This window comes from Myodes glareolus, chromosome 13 (assembly GCF_982192425.1).
Source record: "Myodes glareolus chromosome 13, mMyoGla1.1, whole genome shotgun sequence".
In the NCBI taxonomy this organism is placed as follows: Eukaryota; Metazoa; Chordata; class Mammalia; order Rodentia; family Cricetidae; genus Myodes; species Myodes glareolus.
Window position 1 is genome coordinate 27,708,409 of NC_142038.1, and position 21,165 is coordinate 27,729,573.

The 21,165-nt window shown below is 42.5% G+C and overlaps 1 protein-coding gene across 2 annotated transcripts in view; it reads left to right on the top strand.

Moving 5' to 3' along the window:
• Positions 1 to 19,898: 19,898 nt before the first annotated feature.
• Positions 19,899 to 21,165, top strand: part of Smim3 (small integral membrane protein 3) — a 31,159-nt gene continuing 29,892 nt past the window's right edge. Inside the window, exon 1 of one of the 2 annotated variants that reach the window (XM_085699827.2) lies at positions 19,899 to 20,461. The gene's annotated coding sequence lies outside the window, so the exon portion shown is untranslated. The remainder of the gene's footprint in view (positions 20,462 to 21,165) is intronic. The other variant, XM_048419487.3, reaches the window with a different exon arrangement.

A 21,165-nucleotide genomic window follows, 5' to 3' on the forward strand; every position in this document is an offset into this window, starting at 1 on the left:
CACTCTGGACACACGAGTTTCACATTTCTACAGTGCTCCCACTTTGTCCTCAACAGGAGTCTCTCAAGTACACCTGCAGCCTCTCCAAGTGTTTCCCCTCATGTCCTCCTGCTAGACTTAACATGAACCCAGTACCAATTCTTTGGTGCTTTGGAGAATGCTTCCTCTGTTTCTGTCAAGGCAGCAGGAATATGTCTCAGCATCCTCTTTCAGTAGAGGGATGCACAGCATCCTTTTTCAGTAGAGGGATACACAGCATCCTCAGGCTAACCATGGCAGTTGCCATCTAACAGCTGCTTACATTAGATCCTGTCTTCTCAAGTGATGTATTGGATGATATCCCATGGGCACACATCCTCTGTTCTTTTTATCCTGTGATTTCACACTGACTCTGACCCAGCAAATGATATTTACTTTTCATCTTTAAGGAGTTCTTATTTTTTGTAGAAGGTAGAGCAAGAAATGGAAGGAAGGAACCTCAAAATTTTACATGGAATGACAAGATAGACCTTCTGAAAAGGTTAGATTTGAGCAGAGGTAGAAGAAAATAGGGAGTTGAGACAAGTAGATAACAGGGAAAGGGTGTTCTATGCAGAGGCTGATCCAAATCTCAAAAGTCCAAAGGAACAATAGCAAAGAGGTAAGAGAACTATTACGGGTAAATGGGGGAGAGCCCTTGGGAATGAGGCACCAGAAGTAATGAGAGCAGCTTTTGTGGGATCTTGAAAAGCATTTAAGATATTGGATTTTGCTGTATGGGACATGCATGTGTCTTCTTTTGCATTTTCTTGCTGTGATAAACACCATGATCAAAAGCAACTTGGGGTAGGAAAGGGTTGATTTGACTTACAGGTCACAGTCTGTCATCAGAGGAAACCAAGACAGGAACTCAAGCAGGACAGGAACCTGGAGGCAGGAACTGAAAGAGACACCATGGGGTAATGCTGCTTTATGGGTCTGCTCTCTATGGCTTGCTCAGACTACTCTCTTGTGTAACACAGGACCACCTTGTCCAGGGATGGCATCATTCACAGTGTGCTAGGTACTCCCACATCAATCAAGAAAATGCCCTACAGATTGCCTACAGTCCAGGCGTTTTCTCAACTGAGGCTCCTTTCCCTGATGATTCTACCTTGTGTTAAGTTGACATAAAACCTACTAGGACAGTGTGTTTTCAAAAGGAGCAGTGATCTAGGTTTTAAAGTGTCACTCTGTGTGCGAAGTTTTTAGGAAGAGGACACAGAAAAGGAGAGAAGCAGAGGTTGATTAATAGATTGCTACAGTGATCTTGAGAAAGGGGACAGTACCAGGAATAGTGATCCTGACATATTTTGAAAGTTGAGCCTGTGGGTTTTCTTTAGGCAGTACGCATATCACACGGAGGGTGTAGCTTGGAAAACATGCAGTGAGGCTCTGGATAGGCCATGGGACGATTTCTTTAATGCTTTGACTGAATTCACTCACTGCAAGTTTAATTCCTCATAAACAACTAGTAATAGTAGACAGAGAGAGAATGAGAGTTTTTAATGTATAAAAGAATGGGTTGGAGCTGTCTTCTTCAGCTTCGGGTTTACTTTGTTCCAACTCGCAAAGCCTGATGGTTACCAGACAGGAAAGCATATTTCACAAGAGGCCCCTGGAAAGAGTCAGTCACTTGCTAAACACATTAATCAGATCTTCCAAGCTCCAACTTGGGCTGAGAATTTGCTGCTGCTGTGTGAGAACACAGTCTATTTGTAATGGTGCCAAAGGCTCTTCCAAATAAGCTTTACTCTTTGCCATGTCAGTAAGATGAGTTCAGGGAAGTGCACTGGAAAAACCAGCACACTGTCAGTGCTCTCAGCATGCTCCAGGCTCCTCGTTTGCCAGCAGAGAAGGAGTTCAGAGAAGGGAGAAGTGCCCTGTGTGAAGTTCGATTCATCCCCAGCTTACTTTGGGATGTTATGTTCACTTCTTTGGTTACTTCAGGTGATTGACATTTCCTAAGTGTTTATAGTCCCATCTGTTCATTTTGGTGTCTTGTACTCTTCATTTCTAGAAAGTTCTTTTGAACTTTGAACTATGTTATTTTGAAAGGAAATGTATTGGCTCAGGACCCCCAAGACCAAGTTCTCAGCACCAAGGAGATTTATTTGCCCCATAGGGACAGAGGGCAGGGAACAGGAGACAAAGACAGGAGATAGGGGACAAGGGAGAAGGGAAGAGGAAAAAAGGAAAGGGAACAGGGATAACTGCCTCTGGATAAAGAGACAGACATGGCACATAGGAAGATGGCCGTTTATAAAGGTACAAGGGGAAACCCATGGTAGGATGAAGTATTTATTTGTAACTGAGCTTGTTAATTAGCTGAGCCAAAGGGGGCTTTTTTTTATTGCTGGTCTTCAGTACTTTGATAGTTGGATCATGGTAGTCAGCTTTGGGAGGAGGAAGTGGCAAAATAACTTTGGTGGCTAACTTTAACAGTTTTTAGCAAGGCAGAGGGAATCAGGAAGAAGAGCAAGGCTTGCTAGAGCCAAGCTCTCATGCCCAGGCTGGCCAGAGTCCCTTCATGTCTGAGCCACTTTTGCCCTCACAGGGAACTTCAGCCTGATGTTTGGTCACTACTGAGCTACTCTGTGAAACCAGTCTCCATGTTTTCTCTAGTGGTCAGTATTCATTAGTATTCACAGCCTGGTAACTAGGAGCATTTGATAGAAGTTGTGGGATACAAGTGACAAACTTTTATAGGGTACAAGAACATTATCCCACAGTAGATAGAAGTGATAAGATGACACTTCCAAAAGTGATTATGAAAATGTTAATTTGCAAGAAATTGGATGGACTTATAATGCTTAATATTAAGTGAGGCCACATGTTTTCTCTCAAGTGTAGCGTCTAGCCAATGATATAATACATGTATAGATGTAAGCAAATGTACATAGGGGTATAGTATAATAATAACAATTGAGTTCAATAATGAACATGAATTATGAAATGATATATAATTGGTTTTTTAGTTCTAACTCATAGGTTTTTTTGGTGATGGGTAAATGAATAAAAATGTATTTGATGGTGAAAGTACAAAATCTAAGGTCTACAGCTTCTGTTACAAAAGGCTACTCTAACTGTATAGATGCTCACTGAGTTCTATAGATTTTGGATCAGTTAATTTTGGTTTGTGACTTTTTTTTTTAATAGTAAAGTTTGAAATGAAGAAAAAGTTATTTTATGACCCCTGTTCGTAATGCTAGTATTTGTGAGTCTGAGACAGGAGAATTGCCTTGAGTTTCAGACCAGCTTGGGCTATAGACAATAAAACCAAAACTAAACCAAACCAAAACAAAATATAAACATACCCCTTCCCCAACTGGATCTTAGGAGTGCCAGCTATATGATGAGGCCTATTGTGGAAAGAAGCTGATGTCTTTGGCTGGTAGCTAGGAAGTAAGCTAGAAATAGAGGCTCCAACTCTATTCTGGCATTGAGTTAATCTAAATTGACCTGTCAATCACCTGGTCAGAGAAATGCCCCCACAGGGAAGCTGTCTATTCTAGATCCTTGAGAAACATTAAAGCCTACCTGAAATGTATGTAGGCACAGTGGTTCCATTTGATTTCCTGGGAGATGCTGGCTAGACCGACCCAGACAAGAACTTCCTTTAGAATGTTTTATGACCCACCTGTAGCCAGCACAACACTTTCTCTCCCGTGACTGGTGCTGTGACTGGTGACTTCTGTCACTCTGTCTGCTTCACCTTGTGCTCCTACTTTTCTTAGTCTCCTGTCCTCTTCAACTATCCTCTCTGAGGTCAGTGTTCCTGTGATGTCCATTGAAAGAATTCAGGCAAGACTTCTGGAGCGTGGTGCAGAAGATAGGTCATGTTTATTACATCATGAAGTGAAATACTTTCAAAGAGTGAGAGTGGCCGATAGCCAGAGGGGCCATTCTGTGTAGGGTATATTCTCTAGTGGTAAGAGTGGACATTGGTCAAAGCACCAATGTGCTCTCGTACATTTTAGGTAGGCTTTTTGCTGTTTCTTAAGTCTCTAGACTACACAGCTTCCCCAGTGGGGCATTTTCCTGTTTAGGTCATTGGCAGTCCCGTTTGGATTAACTTTTTAGAAAAGGGTACTGTGTGTCTTCATTCTTTATGATAAAGTCTCCCTGCAAATAGGAACCTTAAGATCTTTTGGGAAGTTCAGAATGAAATGTCTCTACCCAGAGCCCAAAACACAACTCAGATCTCATTCTTTTTACCTAGCACTTAGGGTCTTGTAGCTTCAGTTCCTGGTTTTACAAGCTGCTGATTCTGAAGGTATGTGTAGGGGTTCCTCCTTAAGCCTCTACTATCTGACTGGTTACCTAATCAGACTTGATAGCCTGAGAAAAGCTTCTGTGGGAGTTATTCAAACGTGTGTGCGCGCGCGTGTGTGTGTGTGTGTGTGTGTGTGTGTGTGTGTGTCTGTGTGTGTGTGTGTATGTGTGTGTCTGTGTATCTAAAGGAACATTATGGCACTCCATGGCTAGTAAAGGTGTGGTGCTTTGTGAACTCTGAAGTCTCAGGAAGAATCAGGTGTCGAGCCAGCCATTACCATTAGGAAGCTCTGGGGATGACAGGGAGGCTGAGGGATAGAATGAAAACCTCTGAGTTCCTGTCGGAGCTTCTCTGTAAGCTGAACTTGACAGAAGCCATACATCAAGGAGATGTATGAACTGAAACAGAAAATGAGACAAGAGTCGGGAGTTGAGGGGTTTAGGGTATGCCAGTAGAGAGTGTTTCTGGAAGGCGAGTAAGCTGGTTCTCAGACCTAGGTCCACAGAGACACTCTGGGAAACAATATAACATGCCTCTCAGAAAGTATTCTGCCAATTATAATTGGTAGGGAGTTGGGGATATTTATATCCCTGAAGACTTGGAGAGAGAGAGTGTGTGTGTTAATTACTGGGTACTTTGACTGACAGACCGCTTTTCTATGGTTCTGAGAAAACCCATAGATACAAAGGTGTTGGTAACTGAAAATCTGTGAGGTCCTGAATGGGGGCAATGGAAGGGGACACTGATAGTTTCTGGGGCCTAGTGGTGTAGTAAACACAGAAGTACTTCCATCCTTATAGCAAGAAGGAAATATAGATACAACTTGATTGCATATTTTTCTTTTTTATTTATTGTTTTTATTGAGCTATATATTTTTCTCTGTTCCCCTCTCTGCTTCTCCCCTCCCCGCTTCAACCCTCTCCCAAGGTCCCTATGCTCCAATTTACTCAGGAGATCTTGTCTTTTTATACTTCTCATGTAGATTAGATCCATGAATGTCTCTCTTAGGGTCCTCATTGTTGTCTAAGTTCTATCCATGAATGTCTCTCTTAGGGTCCTCATTGTTGTCTAAGTTCTCTGGAATTGTGAATAGTAGGCTGGTTTTTCTTTGCTTTATGTCTAAAAGCCTCTTATGAGTGAGTCCATATTATAATTGTCTTTCTGGGTCAGGGTTACCTCACTCAATATGTTGTTTTCTAGACCCATCCATTTGCCTGCAAATTTCAAGATGTCATTATTTTTTTCTACTGTGTAGTACTCCATTGTGTAAATGTACCACATTTTCCTTATCCATTCTTTGGTCAAGGGGCATCTAGGTTGTTTCCAGGTTCTGGCTATGACAAACAATGCTTTAGTTGTATATTTTAAGGAAACAAGTTGACAATTGTGCTTTAACATTAGACAGGCTTCACAATGATTGTTCCTCCTCATTCCCATGGTGACATTCCTCTGCCTTCTCCCATAGCAAGGATTTGAACTGTTAAAGCTGCATTGTACTTGTTTGCTGCACATTCTGATCGTGTGTCTCTGCTGTGGTTCACCAGGCAGGAAGGAGCCTGTTTCACAGAGCTTTTAAGAAGCAGAGGCACAAAGAGGAGTACTGGCTCAGTAGAAGGCAGTTAGTTGACACAGGACACTTAACCAGCTACTTGGGAGGGTAAAACAGGAAGTCTTCAAGTTCAAGAGCTGCCCAGGCAGCTTAGTAAGGCCCTGTCTTAAAATAAAAATGTCAAGAGAGGGGTTGTAGCTCAGTGATAGAGTGCTCGTTTAGCATGCGGAAGGCTCTGGGCTCAACTCCCATTTCCACACTAACCAACCAACCAGTAAACAAGTGCTGACCATATAGAGTGGGCGATCCTGGACAAGTTAAATTAAGAAATAAGAAGTTATTTTGTTATATTTTGTTCAGTCTCTCAGTTGGTTTAGAGGATTATAGGTGTGAGCCCCAAGCCCTGCTAAGAAGTGTTCTTAAAGCCAGGCATGATGACACAGGTCTATAATCCCAGCAGGGGCAGGTGGATCTCAGTAACTTTGAGACTAGCCTGATCGACAGTGAGTTCCAAGACAGCCAGGGCTACACAGTGAAAAAAACCATGAAAACAAAAAAAGAATATTTTATGAAAAAGTAAATAGAAGCGCTCTTATTTTAGTGTCACAGTTTCCTTGAAAAATTAGAAAGGCAAACAGACAATGTACCATGACAGTCCTCCTGTCCTCCTCGTTCTACAACCGTGCGATCGAACACTTTGAAATTAAGCGATGAGAGTGCATTCAAAGAATTACATTAACGAGACCGTGTGACCATCTCTCCACTTCTGACCTAAAAGATGGACTCTTCCCATTTCCTTTTCGGCATCTTGTTTCCCCTCAAATCCTTCCGAATTGTTAACTGGATGGAGTATTTTAGCCACAATACAAAGTTTCGGTTAAAGTAAATTTCTGCACGCAGCTTTCTGGCAAGAAGCGATGTCCTTTGAGAGTAGAAGAGGACATTTTGCCCGAGGGTCTGTGGAGCAAAGGAAGTCCAGGGTGAGACGGGAAGAGAGGGGTCTCTAGGGAGTTCTAAGGCCGGCTCTCTGAGTGTTGGAAGAACGATGGTGGAAGAAGGTGATGTCTGAACCAGGATGGAGCTGTCAGTGGGTGTGATGTTTGAATGCTAGGTCCCCATTGGTGTCACTGTTTGCATAGGCTTAGGAATTATGTCCCTGCTGGAGGACACGTGTCACTGGGGAGGGCTTTGAGTGTTGGAAGACTCGCCAGTTCTAGTTGGAGCTCTTGGTTCCTGCTGGGAGTTCAGTATGTGAGCCCTCAGCTTCCTGATCCTGACATTTCCTTCCCTGCACCATCATGGACTCTAACCCTCTCAAACTGTAAGTCCAAATAAGTTGCCGTGGTTGTTGGATCACAGCAATAGAAAAGTAACCAATACAATGGGTTAGTGGGATAAAGTGGATCACTGTCCACAGATGGTAAGCTCAAGGGTGGAACAATGAGTCAGTAATTCAGAGCATAGACTTCTCTTCTCAAGGACCTGAGTCTCACCGCTAGCACCTAAGTGGCAGCTTACAACCATCTATGACTCCAGTTCCAGGGGATCTGATGCCCTCTTTTGGTCCTGCAGTCATGTGGCACACCAATACACATATAGCCCCCCATAATAAAAATGATTTTTCAAAAGGTAAATTCAGATTGTAACATTCTTAAGACCCTTGAGCCTTAACTTTAAAGGAATTGTGGAGGTACACGTTCCACCAGAGAATACCATCTAATTCAACTTCACATTCTATTCATAGCTAGAGCCTAAAGACTTAGAAAAGGGAGGAGATCTAGTCAGTGTCACAGCAAACTAGAGACAGAGGAGTCATGGGATAGTACTGTTGAGGGTCATGTATTGTGCAGTATTACAAGCTGCCAATTCTGACAACAAAGTTCAATCCCCAGGACCCAGAGTAGGAGAGAACTGAATGCTGAAAGTTGTCCTCTGACCTACCTTCATGCCTTTTCATGCTTTCTCCTATATACAAAGCACAGGTGCACAGAATGAATTTTTAAAATATAATAAAATTGAACCATACAATAGAAGTGATGAACCCTTTTCCATTACTTTCCAGGTTAAATGGCCAAACTCAGAACTGAATAAAAGAGGAAAGAGGTATAAGAAATCTGCTGGACACCAGTATTTCTCTGCTTCCTGGCTGTGGGTGCAGCGTGACTAATTGCTTGTCCCTGCTGCCACAGCTTTGTGCCATGATTCCCTCCAGGGCTGGATGGAAAGTTATTGTTGGACTAGCTGGATTTTCAAGCAATGAGCCCAAAGAAGCCCTTAGATTCCAGGTATCTGGTCATAGCAATAAGAAAAGTAAGCAAATCATAAGTATTCACTACTGTTTTTTTGAAAAACTGATATATCATAGTATTTTATATGAATCAGAGTTGAAGTTTATTGAGGGACATTTTAAATATAGTTTTAATCAGAGGGATTAATAGGATGAAAGAGGACTGAAGGAAAGAATGAAGCATATATTTCTCAAATGTTTAGTAGATTGGCCTGTGAAGTCATCTGGTCCTGGGCTTTTTAAAAATTTTATTTTATTTTTATGTTTATGTTTGTTTGTGTGTGCCTGAGTGCATGTATTTGCACCAAGTGTGTGCAGGAAGGAGTCCAAAGTGGTCGGAAGAGGGATCTCCTGGAAATGGAGTTACAGGTGGTTGTGGGCCACTATCTGGGTGCTGGGAACTGAACTCGGGTCCTTGCAAAAGCAGTAATTGCTCTTAACCACTGTGGTGGCTATCCTTGGTTGTCAACTCTACTCTGTTTGGAATTAGCTAAGACCCAAGAGACTGGGTACACCTGTGAGGGATTTTTCTTGGTTGAATTATTTGGAGTGGGAAGACCCACCCTGAACCTGGATATTTTGAGGTGGCACAATCCTTAAATCTGGGCCACATCTTCTAGTAGCAGCCTATCTAAAGGACCTGGGAGAAAGAAGTGCTTGCCCTTTGCCTGCTTGCCTTCACTCTTGATGGCAAGTTCATTCCTTCCCTGCCTTTAGAGCATTCTGATCTCCATTAAACCTTGTATTAAGTCTCTAAAAGTGAGTGGATTTCTCTTTTCTCTGGGTTCTTACCATCTGCTAATACTGCTGGTTCTTCAGCAAATGAATTTCACAAGTGTCCGTTAGTGCCTGCTGGAACCTTATATAAACCGCAGAATCGACACTGGAGTTATTTCCCTGGAGGTCTTTGTAGCCTTGTTTCCACACTAGAAGTACAACTATTCCTTAGGGATTAAGTGATAATACCCAATAAAATGACATTTATTCAGGTATAAGAGTCTGTGGAGGCTTTGATTATAAAATAAATTTGCCTACTATATACTGATAGAGAGGACAGAATCTCTGAGTTTATGCAGGCAGCAATATATCCAGGAACTCAGTAAACACATTTACTCGACAATTCTGAGTTTGGTGAGCATGGTTATTAAAATTTCAGGTGCCCCTCTCCCATCTGCTTTGTGTACTACTCGCCTTTGTGTACTGTACACACAGCAGGAGGTGCCCTGCTACCTCTGATGTATTTGGACCAAGGTTGAAGAGGCTGTCAAGAAGCTGTAGTTCAGGTTTAGGAAGATTGCAATCCTGGACCTGTCTGTGGAAGTTTGGCAGGACAAGTTTCCCACCAAAGAAACTTTTGTGAGTTTGTTAGTTCCTTATAAGTCAGCTTGACACAAACCTAGACATAACTTGGAAGAGGGACTTTTAACCAAGAAAATGCCTCCTCCAGATTGGTGTGTAGACAAGTCTGTGGGGGGTATTGTCTAGTTCAGTGATTGATGTGGTAGGGCCCAGCTTACTGTAGGAGGTGCCAGCCTTGGGCAAGTGGTCCTAGGTTGTCTAAGTAAGCAAACTGAGCAAGCCATGGAGAGAAGCCAGTGAACAGCATTCCCTCCATGTCTTCTGCTTTAGTTTCTGCTTCTAGGTTCTTGCACTGCTTGAGTTCCTGCCATTGCTTGCCTGAATGATGGACTGGGACTGGGACATGGAAGCCAAATAAACCCTTACCTCTCAAAGCTGCTTTTGGTCATGGTGTTTGCCATACTAACAGAAAAGTAGTGAAGACTCTGGGTGAGTCCCTGTTCAGGGGAGGCCTGTTGAGAAGCCCTCTAGATAACTGCTGATGGCCAGAGTATTAAAGGGAAGAAAAAGGCATCTTGGAACCTCAGTGTCTGGTTTTTCTTTGTAAGAAACAAGGCCAGGGACATCATCATGGGCAGTTCAATTTGTGGAATGTGATTATTGACTCATACAATCCAATAATAGAAAGCACTTCCCTAAAGCTTATCACAGACCCAGCTGGGCAGGATGATGAGCCCATTTTCCTCAGATATACTTCATAGCTATTGATCAATATATGTCTGTGGATTGTTACATTGACCCAAAGTTTTGAAGTGGTTAATGTTACCTTTGATAAACTGTTGGATGTAGTGGGGAAAGCACAATAAATTTTCTTAGACTTGTGTATGGAAAGGGTAATCAGTTATAAAGAAGGGAAAACTTAGCGAGAATCTAGAAATGCCCAGACAGGAAGTAGGGGTGGAGCAAAGAGACTGGGAGTATTCTGGAAGCAGAAGCTCTCTCTCAGCCACTCCTGCACAGACCACCGAAGAGGCAACATGTAAGCTGTCACACTGAGAAAGGTACTGAGCCCATGTGGCTAAAATAGATAAGGATAATGGGGTAATATATGTTATAAGAGCTAATAAGTAGCCTGACCAAATGGGCCAATCAGTTTATAACCTATGGAGTCCTGTGTGTGATTTCTCTTTGGGACTTGCCAACTTGTTGGGGTACCGGGCGGGACGGAAACCCCAACAAGCCGGCCCTCACACTACAGATGGCGCCAACGTGGATAACTGAATCCACAGAAAGCTTGAGAAAGCTTGGGAACGAATAGAGTAAAGCATGTTTTGTTGGTAGCAGCAATTTCTCAGGTCTGCTCTGTTTGCTAGAGCAAGCAAGTGCTCTCGTCTAAGGGAGGCTTCCTGACTCAGCTTTAGCTGCAAAACCTTGCAGCTCATTAAGAGGTCCTGCCACGAAACACTTAAACGGTGTTGATGTAAAGCTGAACGCATGCTTTTCGGTTTTCAGCCGTAGCAGGAGAAAAGCTGCACCGTTTTAAAATGCCGGCTTTCTGGACTGTCCTGCCAGGGCAATCTCTGACTCTTTCAGGCAGGCAGTCCGACTGAGTGTGGTCTGTGAGCAGAATGCTTCAGCTTGCTTGCTGGCACGGACCTTGAAATGCCATAGAGTTGTGGCAGTAAAAGGCTCCAGTGGTACATCTACCATGAAGCTGGAAAGCTAAGAAATGGCCTAGATCCAGCCGTCAAAGCCACGGTTTTAGGCTCATGTGGTCAAAAAAAGGAGAGATATACTTAAAGAGAGATTCAACGACGAAGAAAACCTCTAAATGGTTTATAGTATGTTACAAATAAATGCAGGATAAAAGTTAAAGTTCTTAAAGTAAAAAGAGAGTGGTTATGTGTGGTGGTACACACCTTTAATCCCAATGCCTGGGAGGTAGAGGCATATTGACCTCTGTGACTTCAAGAGACTGAGGTAGGGATTGACCTCTGTGACCTCAAGGTGTGGTAGTACACACCTTTAATCCCAATGCCTGGGAGGCAGAGACAGAAGCATCTCTGAGTTCAAGGTGTGATAGCATACACCTTTAATCCTAGCACTGGGGAGGCAGAGACAGTGGATCTCTGTGAGTTCAAGGACAGCCTGGTCTACAGTGTTATTCCAGGACAAAGATATACAGAGAACCTGTCTCAAAAAGTAAAAGTAAAAATAAAAGAAATAGAGTTTAAAATAAAGATGGAAAATACACAGAGAATCTTGATACTGTATGCAATTATGCTCTCTTTAAATTGTTTGATTGCTGAGGAAGGAGCAACAACTGCTAAAAGACTTTTGTTTATAAATGCTGCTGAACTAACCCAAGATAGGAATTTTGAAAATACCTTGGCTTCAAAACTGAAGTCAAAAGGTATGTTACTTTGGAGAAGAGATTTTGTTTTTGTTTCCACAGAAAACGAGAGGCTTTGGATTTATTCTGAGTTAAGAAAAATCCAGTATGATCAAGGAAGGCCACCTGAGAAATCTCCGACAGGAACAGATGGCCCAGATGTCTGAGTTCTTCATCCAGAACAGGTTCAAGACTGCTGCCTGAGATGATCAAGACTCACAGGATACTCCAGTCAGGACTTGATGATAATTCTAAATTTTCTTTAGGTCCCCTTAAGACTATCAGCGCCCCCAACCAGCAGGAAGTAGCCTGAAATACTACGCCCACATTCCCAACAAATGGATTATGGGTATTTTCCTTTGTTTTTTTTTTTAAAAAAAAGAGGGAAATGGTGCGGGAGAATTATCTGTATTCTGTCAATCATATTTTAATAAAACGCTGATTGGCCAGGCAGGCAGTATAGGCGGGAAAGCCAGACAGGAAGTAGGGGTGGAGCAAAGAGACTGGGAGTATTCTGGAAGCAGAAGCTCTCTCTCAGCCACTCCTGCACAGACCACCGAAGAGGCAACATGTAAGCTGTCACACTGAGAAAGGTACTGAGCCCATGTGGCTAAAATAGATAAGGATAATGGGGTAATATATGTTATAAGAGCTAATAAGTAGCCTGACCAAATGGGCCAATCAGTTTATAACCTATGGAGTCCTGTGTGTGATTTCTCTTTGGGACTTGCCAACTTGTTGGGGTACCAGGCGGGACGGAAACCCCAACAAGCCGGCCCTCATACTACAAAATGCTGCTTTTTTTGGAGTCCTCTGCTAAAAAACTCCAAAAAAGGCAGCTGTTGATGTGTTTAAAGGGGGACTGCAGGAGCCAGTGTTAGTGTGATACTCCTGTAAGGGATGCTAGTGCAGGACCAGTGTTAGTGTGATACTTCTGGAAGGGATGCTAGTGCAGGACCAGTATTAGTGTGATACTTCTGTAAGGGATGCTAGTGCAGGACCAGTATTAGTGTGATACTTCTGGAAGGGATGCTAGTGCAGGACCAGTGTTAGTGTGATACTTCTGGAAGGGATGCTAGTGCAGGACCACAGTGTTAGTGTGATACTTCTGGAAGGGATGCTAGTACAGGACCACAGTGTTAGTGTGATACTTCTGGAAGGGATGCTAGTGCAGGACCAGTGTTAGTGTGATACTTCTGTAAAGGTGCTAGTAGAGGTGGAAAGGATGGATACACAGCCCCGTGGGGAAAGTCTTCATGCTGCTGAACTCGAGGATGTGACACTAAATTCCACGGAGAGCAAACTGCTCAGCCTTGAAAGTAACTGCATCTCTTTTCCCTCTTCAGATCTGAGTGATGGCATTTGGGTCAGAGCCTCCTCTCCCTTTCAGATTAGGTTAATGTCCAACTCTGTCCAAATGGGTTTACTTGCATTTTCAAATTCGTTATTGTGTGTGTGTGTGTGTGTGTGTGTGTGTGAGAGAGAGAGAGAGAGAGAGAGAGAGAGAGAGAGTGTCTTGGTACACGTATGACTTGACATTGTGCAGAGGTCAGAGAACAACTTTTGGGAGTTGATTCTCTCCTTCCCCTCTGGAATCTTGTGACCCAGCGCAGGTCATCAGATTTGTGAAGCAAAAACCTTTACCTGCTAAACCATCTCACCAGCCCTATTTTCAAATTTTAAAAGAATCATCTCTTTTTTTTTATGAGAAAGTAATTTTATTAAATTATAAAAGTTTCCATTTCCGCCCCTCCTCCCAACACCCTCCCACTCCCCCCACTCCCTCTCCTCTTCCCTCTCCATCCCTAAGGGCAGTCAGGGTTTCCTGCCCTGTGGGAAGTTCAAGTTCCTCCCCCCCCTCCAGGTCCAGGAAGGTGAGTATCCAAACAGACTGGATCCCCAAAATCCAGTATATGCAGAGGAAACAAGTCCCAGTATCATTGTCAATGGCTTTTCAGAAAGACTCCGGGCCAGCCACATTCAGAGAATCCGGCCACATTCAGAGAATCTGGTTGGATCACGTCCTCATTCCGTCCCAGTCCAACTGGCCTTGGTGAACTCTCATTAGATCAGTCCCCTTGTATCAGTGGGTGATCGCATCCCTCGCAGTCCTGGTTTACTTTTTCATTTTCTTCCTCCTTCTGCTCCTCATTTGAACCTTGGGGGGCTCAGTCCGGTGCTCCAATGTGGGTCTCCGTCTGTATCACCATCCATTGTCGGATGAAGGCTCCCTCTGGTCTGGCCTTCTTTGCTCACGTTCTCTTTCTTTCTGTTTCTTGTTTGGACCTAGGGAGTTAAGTCCAGTGTTCCAATGTGGGTCTCTGTCTCTATCTCCATCCATTGCCAGATGAAGGATCTGGGACTCTTGTCTATTTCCTATCTCCTGGCGGATAGCTAAATAATCTTCATCAGGTTCACCTTCTTATTTAGCTTCTCTAGGATCACGAATAATAGGCTCAAAGACCTTTAATTATGGTTAGAATCCACTTATAAGTGAATACATACCGTGTTCCTCTATTTGGGTCTGGCTTACCTCACTCAGTAAAGCGTTATCTATTTCCATCCATTTGCATGCAAAATTCAAGATGTCATTGTTTTTTACTGCTGAGTAAAACTCTAATGTGTATATGTTCCACACCTTTTTTAACCATTCTTCTATTGAGGGGCACCTAGGCTGTTTCCAGGTTCTGGCTATTACAAATAGTGCTGCTATGAACATAGTTGAACAAATGCTTTTGTAGTATGTTAGGGAACCTCTTGGGTATATTCCCAAGAGTGGAATTGCTGGGTCCTGAGGGAGGTTGACTCCCAGTTTCCTGAGAAACCGCCACACTGATTTCCACAGTGGCTGCACGAGTTTGCATTCCCACCAACAATGAATGAGTGTTCCCCTCATTCCACATCCTCTCCAGCATAGGCTATCATTGGTGTTTTTGAGTTTGGCTATTCTGACAGGTGTAAGATGATATCTCAAAGTTGTTTTGATTTGCATTTCCCTGATCGCTAAGGAGGTTGAGTGCCTTTTGGCCATTCGAAGTTCATCTGTTGTGAATTCTCTGTTCAGATCAGTACCCCATTTTTTAATTGGGTTAATTAGAGTTTTAGTGTCTAGTTTCTTGAGTTCTTTGTATATTTTGGAGATCAGACCTTTGTCTGATGAGGGGTTTGTGAAGATCTTCTCCCAGTCGGAAGGTAGCCTTTTTGTCTTACTGACAGTGTCCTTTGCTTTACAGAAGCTTCTCAGTTTCAGTAGGTCCCATTTATTCATTGTTTCTCTTATTGTCTGCACTCCTGGGGTTCTGCTTAGGAAGTGGTCTCCTGTGCCTATATCTTGTAGACTACTTCCCACTTTCTCTTCTATCAGGTTCAAAGTGGTCGGATTAATGTTGATGTCTTTAATCCATTTGGACCTGAGTTTTGTGCATGGTGATAGATATGGATCTATTTTCATTCTTCTACAGGTTGACATTCAGTTATGCCAGCACCATTTGTTAAAGATGCTATCCTTCTTCCATTGTATACCTTTAGCTACCTTGTCAAAAATCAGGTGTTCATAAGTTTGTGGATTAATACTCGGGTCTTCTATTCGATTCCATAGGTCGACTTCTCTGTTGTTATGCCAATACCAAGCTGTTTTCTAAAAGAATCATCTCTTAAATTTGTATATTTAGTATCTTGACCAAGAATGTTATCAGTATAGACTTTCAGTGTCATTTGTTATTTAAAATAAGGCGATGTCAAGACAATGCATATTTTATACTACCATTAGCTAAGCTCCAATGCATCAGTGTTTATTTCATTGTATCAAATGTATAATTATACAGGAAATAGCTAAAAACCTTAAAATGTCTCATCAAATTAGTATTCAGTTTGAATACTGATAAGTAGTTAAAGTGTATGATAAAGAACAGTACCTTATGTACACGGAAAAGTTTTTCAAAACAAATCTAGCAGTATTCCAAAACAGCTATCATTTGATTTCCCTCATTGGCTTACTAGGTGTATGTGATTTATGCTTACTTCATATATTAGCAATGTGCTTCTGACTAGGAAGTGTCTTAGCAATCCTGATGTAGTCTTGTGTTTTAGTTCATGGATGTCTGCCTTTGGACACAATCCTGAGAAACTTAACTCTTAAGTCTATTCCAGTGAAAAGTGATACCAAGACACTGAGGTTGTTTTCCCCTGTTGAAGACTATTTAGTATATAGCTTTGATCTTCAGGATAGTAGGGGAAGCGACTGAAAGCCATCTGGTTTGATCAAACTAAAAGTTCGATAGTTTATGTCAAGAGACAACTATATTAGACTAGAAGAGGATGACATTCTCTATTGGGTTGTAGAATCTGACAGTGTTTGCTCAAGGACAAGAACATACTACAGGGTTGAGGACAATGATAACTTCAAAGAGTAACACGGGGGCCAGAATATGTAGCTTACTAATAGAGTACTTGCCTAGCGTGTGTGAGGTCCCGTGTGCTCATTCAGTCTCTACTACATACACATACACAAAAGTAACATAGGGAGAGCAAATTTACTTCTTTAGTTGGATGGCTTGTACCATCGCATGCGATTAATACATAATGTAATTCTGGGATTATTAAGCTAATACATGAATATTATATAATATATATCAAACGTACCTGATAAATTCCAGCATTGCTCCTGCTTGTGAGTTATATAGCATATGGTAGAAATACCAAGCACTTAGTTGTAGTTGTTTTTTATTTTATTTTATTTTTTTTGGCTCTTTGCTCTTTGGGGGGCCCGCCACCCAGCTTCCAAATAAATATGTACATGGAGACTTATTCTTACTTATGAATGCCTGGCCTTAGCTTGGCTTGTTTCTAGCCAGTTTTTCTTGAATTTTCTCGTTTATCTTTTGCCTCTGAGCTTTTACCTTTCTCTTTTTCTGCATGTCTTTCTTTACTTCTTACTCCATGGCTTACTGTGTAGCTAGGTGGCTGGCCCCTTGATCTTTCTCTTCCCAGATTTCTCCTTCTATTTATTTTCTCTGCCTGCCAGCTTTGCCTGTCCTTTCTCTTGCTTTGTTATTGGCTTTTCAGTTCTTTATTAGCCCAATCAGGCATTTTCGACAGGCAAAGTAACACAGCTTCACAGAGTTAAACAAATGCAACATAAAAGAATGCAACACATCTTTGTATTCCACAGCATAAATAAATGTAATATATCTTAATTAGTATTCCACAACATTTAGTAATTTATTCATCCAGGAAGGAAGCCCCAAAGATAGCTGGCATATAAAAACACATTCACAATTATGTCTTTCTAAATTCTGCAATTGATCTTGGGCATTGAGGGTTTTTTATTTTTTGTAGTATTTGGGTAGAATCCAGGGCATCATGCATGCAGCCAAGTGCTCTGCCATTGAGCAACACCTTTAACCAGGAACTGATCTTGGGAAAGCAACATAGAATATTTTTCAGAAGAGAACAGTCACCACTGTGAGACAGCAGCATAGATGCCTGGGAACAAAGTTAATAAGACGAACGGCACCCTATTGTTAGGTAAATGTGGCTGAAGCGGTAATTATAAGAGCATCAATTATTTCTAAAATGAGGGACCTGGGATTCTGTTTTTGTTGTTTGTTTTAAATAGTCAAAGGTGTGACAAAGTCAGCAGAAAGAGCACAAATTTACTATTTGATCAGATTATGTGGAATGTAAAGAACAGTCTTTACAGGGTCACTTTCTCTCTCTTTCTTTATTCCTTTAAGTTTTCATTTTTTGGGGATGAGGTCTCACTCTGTAGTCCAGACTGCCTGGAACTCAATAGCTTAGGTTGGTACCCAGTTCTTGGCACTCCTCCTGCTTCAACCACCTGAGCATTGTGTTATAGGACATGCATTACCATATCAAGTTTTTTCATTTTAATACAGAGAAAAAATAGCCTACTTTTACATTAATATAGCAACTGACAATTAAGAATTCACTTCCTTTAAACTTTTAGTTGCTTTTCTTTTCTTTTCTTTTTTTTTTTTTTTGAGATAGGGTCTTTGTTTGTGGTTCTGACTGTCTGGGAACTCACTGTGTAGACCAGACTGGCCTTGAACTCACAGAAATCTTCCTAACTCTGTTGGCATTAAAGGTATGCACCTCTAGGCCCAACTAAAAATCTTAAAAGCTAATTAGTAGAAACAGAATTTTTGTTTCCTCAAACTTCTACAGTCACTCATTCAGTTTTTGTCTTTTACTTATCATTCACATTATGCCATATTCACAGACAAAATTACTGATGGTTTAATTGATAAATCAAACTATACTCATCACATATACAAATATAATATTTATGTTTCCATTCTTAGTTTGGCTCACCAATCCATATAAAACACAAAACCAGTGAGTGTCTCTAGCTCTTGTTTCCTCACAGAGCTAACTCTGGGCAAGCAATGAGTATGGAATATGGAAACATTTAGTTGGCCAACAAAAGTTAAAAACAACTGTACAACTGTAATAAAACTTCCTATGGTGACATGTTCCTTCTGCATTTTATAAGGTGGTAAATAGAACAGATACATTGAAAAAACTTAAAGATTTGTTAAGTATACAGAAACAGTATACAAAGATGTGTGTGCATGTGCTTTGCTTGTTGAACAATGTTTTTGTATTTTAGTTTCCTAAGAAATAAATGAATGAGATGGTATCAGTTTGTGAAACCACAAAGACCATAAAACAAGATGATGTGACAGCAACATTCCGTTGTGGAGATCACATTTGATCTGTTTCTTAGCAAAATGTATGTAAAGAATTTATCTTTATGTCTAGAGTGTTGAGATAGTCAAGTTTTAAGTAAAGAGATACACGAATAGATTCTTTATTCATATTTGTATCAGACAGGATGGATGGGTACTTATTTTACTACTTTACAATGGAGAAAGCAAGCAAGACATTTATGGTCCTTTAGCTGCAGACTGACATACTCAGAAATCGAGTTTTCTAATTTCCAAACAAATATACCTTGTTATCCCCACAACTGAGTATTCATGTGTGTATGTGAAAGGACACAGTGTTATTTAGATCAGTTATTTAAGTGTTACTCAAGAGCAGTTCAGATGGGCAGTAGACATGCCATATGCCTCTGCTACAGAATTCAAGACTTTTTCTTTTTTAAGCCCTTGTTTGGATCTCAGGACAAACAGATATTAAAGATTCTGATACCCTGCTAAATGGAAAAGACACCACCTGATTGCTGGCTTCAGCCCTGGGTCTTGCATTGTCTCAAAGAGTGAAGCCAACAGTTACGGCAGGACACATTCAGTTACTAGTTGCCCACCTGAAGGATCACCCCCTCCTGTTCCAGTAATAAGGAAACATTCTGTATTATGACTCCCTTTAACACTTAGAATTGGACTGCACTCTCAGAATTTTCCTCCAGTTATTTTCCGTGCTTATCCCCTTCGTCCTCATGGTGCTAGCTCATAAGCTTCTAGTAATGACTTGTCATTTCTGCTGACCTCATCTCTGAGTGGGAGGAAACAGTGTGTATGTGTGGGGAGATAAAAGGCAAGGATTACACCAGCTCAAATGTCAGCCTGGGCAAGTCAGCATGGCTGCTATATGCCTTAGAAAAGGGGAGAAACACAACTTTTTAAGGTGCCTCTGCCTGTGAGCCCCACCCTCCATAAGAGTAAGATGGAAGGGAATGCTATGCAATTAGACGATGAATGGAAATCCTACGTCTTTAATTCCGGGCAGAGGCAGTCAGTGAGTTCAAGGCCAGCTGGTATATACAACAACAGAGGACAGTCAGTGGAGAGGAACCCTGTCTCAAAAACAAATAAATTAAAAAAAAAAAAAGATGAGTGAAAGTCCGCCGTCATCCCTTGGATCACAGAATCGTGGAGTGGGGCATGAGACTGCAGCGTTGGCACTGCCCTGGTGGAAAGTGGATCACTAACAAAGAGGGAGTGGCAGCCTCTCAGATCTGAATTCTAATGGGGTGTTGATCACCTTGGACTTTCATGTTATCACAAAATAAACAATACATGGAGGTGTGTTATGGCAGGCCACCAACTAGCTTCACATTGGTTCTTTTAAGTCTGCTTTCACAATGAGGGTTAGTGCTGCTATCCCAGTTTAACAGAGAGGCAAGCAAAGATCCTACTTAAGATCTTATGTGCAGGACATGGTACGGCTTGAATCCAAACATTGTTGGAAAGGATCTTGGGGACATGCTGTAAGATCGCCCCTCTGTTTATTGCAGAGGGCGGAAGCCCCCCCAATCTCCCTCTCCCCCGAACGAAGAGACTTGTTTAAGGCTACAGGTTAAGACGGGGGAGCCGCACAGTTTTTGAGTCTATCCGGGTTCATTTCTTCACAGCAGTCCTGGGGAGGCTGGGAGGAGCAGAGCACGCTTTGCGCTGAGGCTGGGGGCTCAGTCTTTCCGGGGCGGTCCTTAGCGGCTGTGCATTCCAGAGTCATCCGTGTGCGGCGCGCGGGGCTCTCAGAGCTCAGCACGCATCCCTGCCACTCCTGCGCGCTCCCGGACTAGGAGCCGGAGCACGTCCCCGGCGCTAGTAGGGCTGAGGTTTCAGAGCTGGGGTAGTTTGAAAGCTGCCCGGTACCCGGAAAACCACCAGTAACTGCTATAAAGCCTAAACGCGGATCGGGATCGGATCGAGGGTGAGTGAGACCGAAGGATGTCTTTTGTTGTGGGGCTCCAGCTGAGCGGGGCTCTCCCGATTGGAGACTACCCTACGAGAGCCCTTACCCCTTGCTGTCTCCTGCCTTGCTACTTTGGAGTTTCATTTTTCCATCCTTGTCCTTTACCTCCTCTGTCAGCCACTTAAGTTCTAGCCACCTTCTGCCCACAGTCTTGGGCCTCTCAGCAGGCCGTGGTGAACCCCCGCTCACTCGCAGATGGGTTTCTCTACTATTTCTCTACTTCTGCCTTTCCGTTCTCCCTCAGACTTCGCGGCTCCTGCCCTCCGGGCTGGGTGTCCCAGCTCAGCTCCCGAACACCGGTGCGTCTAGCACAGCGCAGGGGTTGGGCATCCACAGAAACAACAGATCATCGGAGTCCGGAATATCTGGAGCCGGCAGTTTGTCCTGTGGACTGCTGGCTTCTAACGTAGGTGCTGCCTCTAGTTACTTCATCATCGTCTCAATGAACTGTTTAGTCACAGTGGAATGGGGAAAACATCCTTTCAGACTAGAAATGAAAACACGGTGAAAGTATCTTGGAGAGGGACCTTTCTTCCACGTCTCCAGGTTATCTGTTATTAGTTAGAACTAAGTTTCTGTCTTAGTGGTTCCTTTGTACCCCTCAGCCCCCCTCTTCAGTTCTTTGTAGGGACAGCCCATCTGTCCTCGTTTCTGAAGCATGC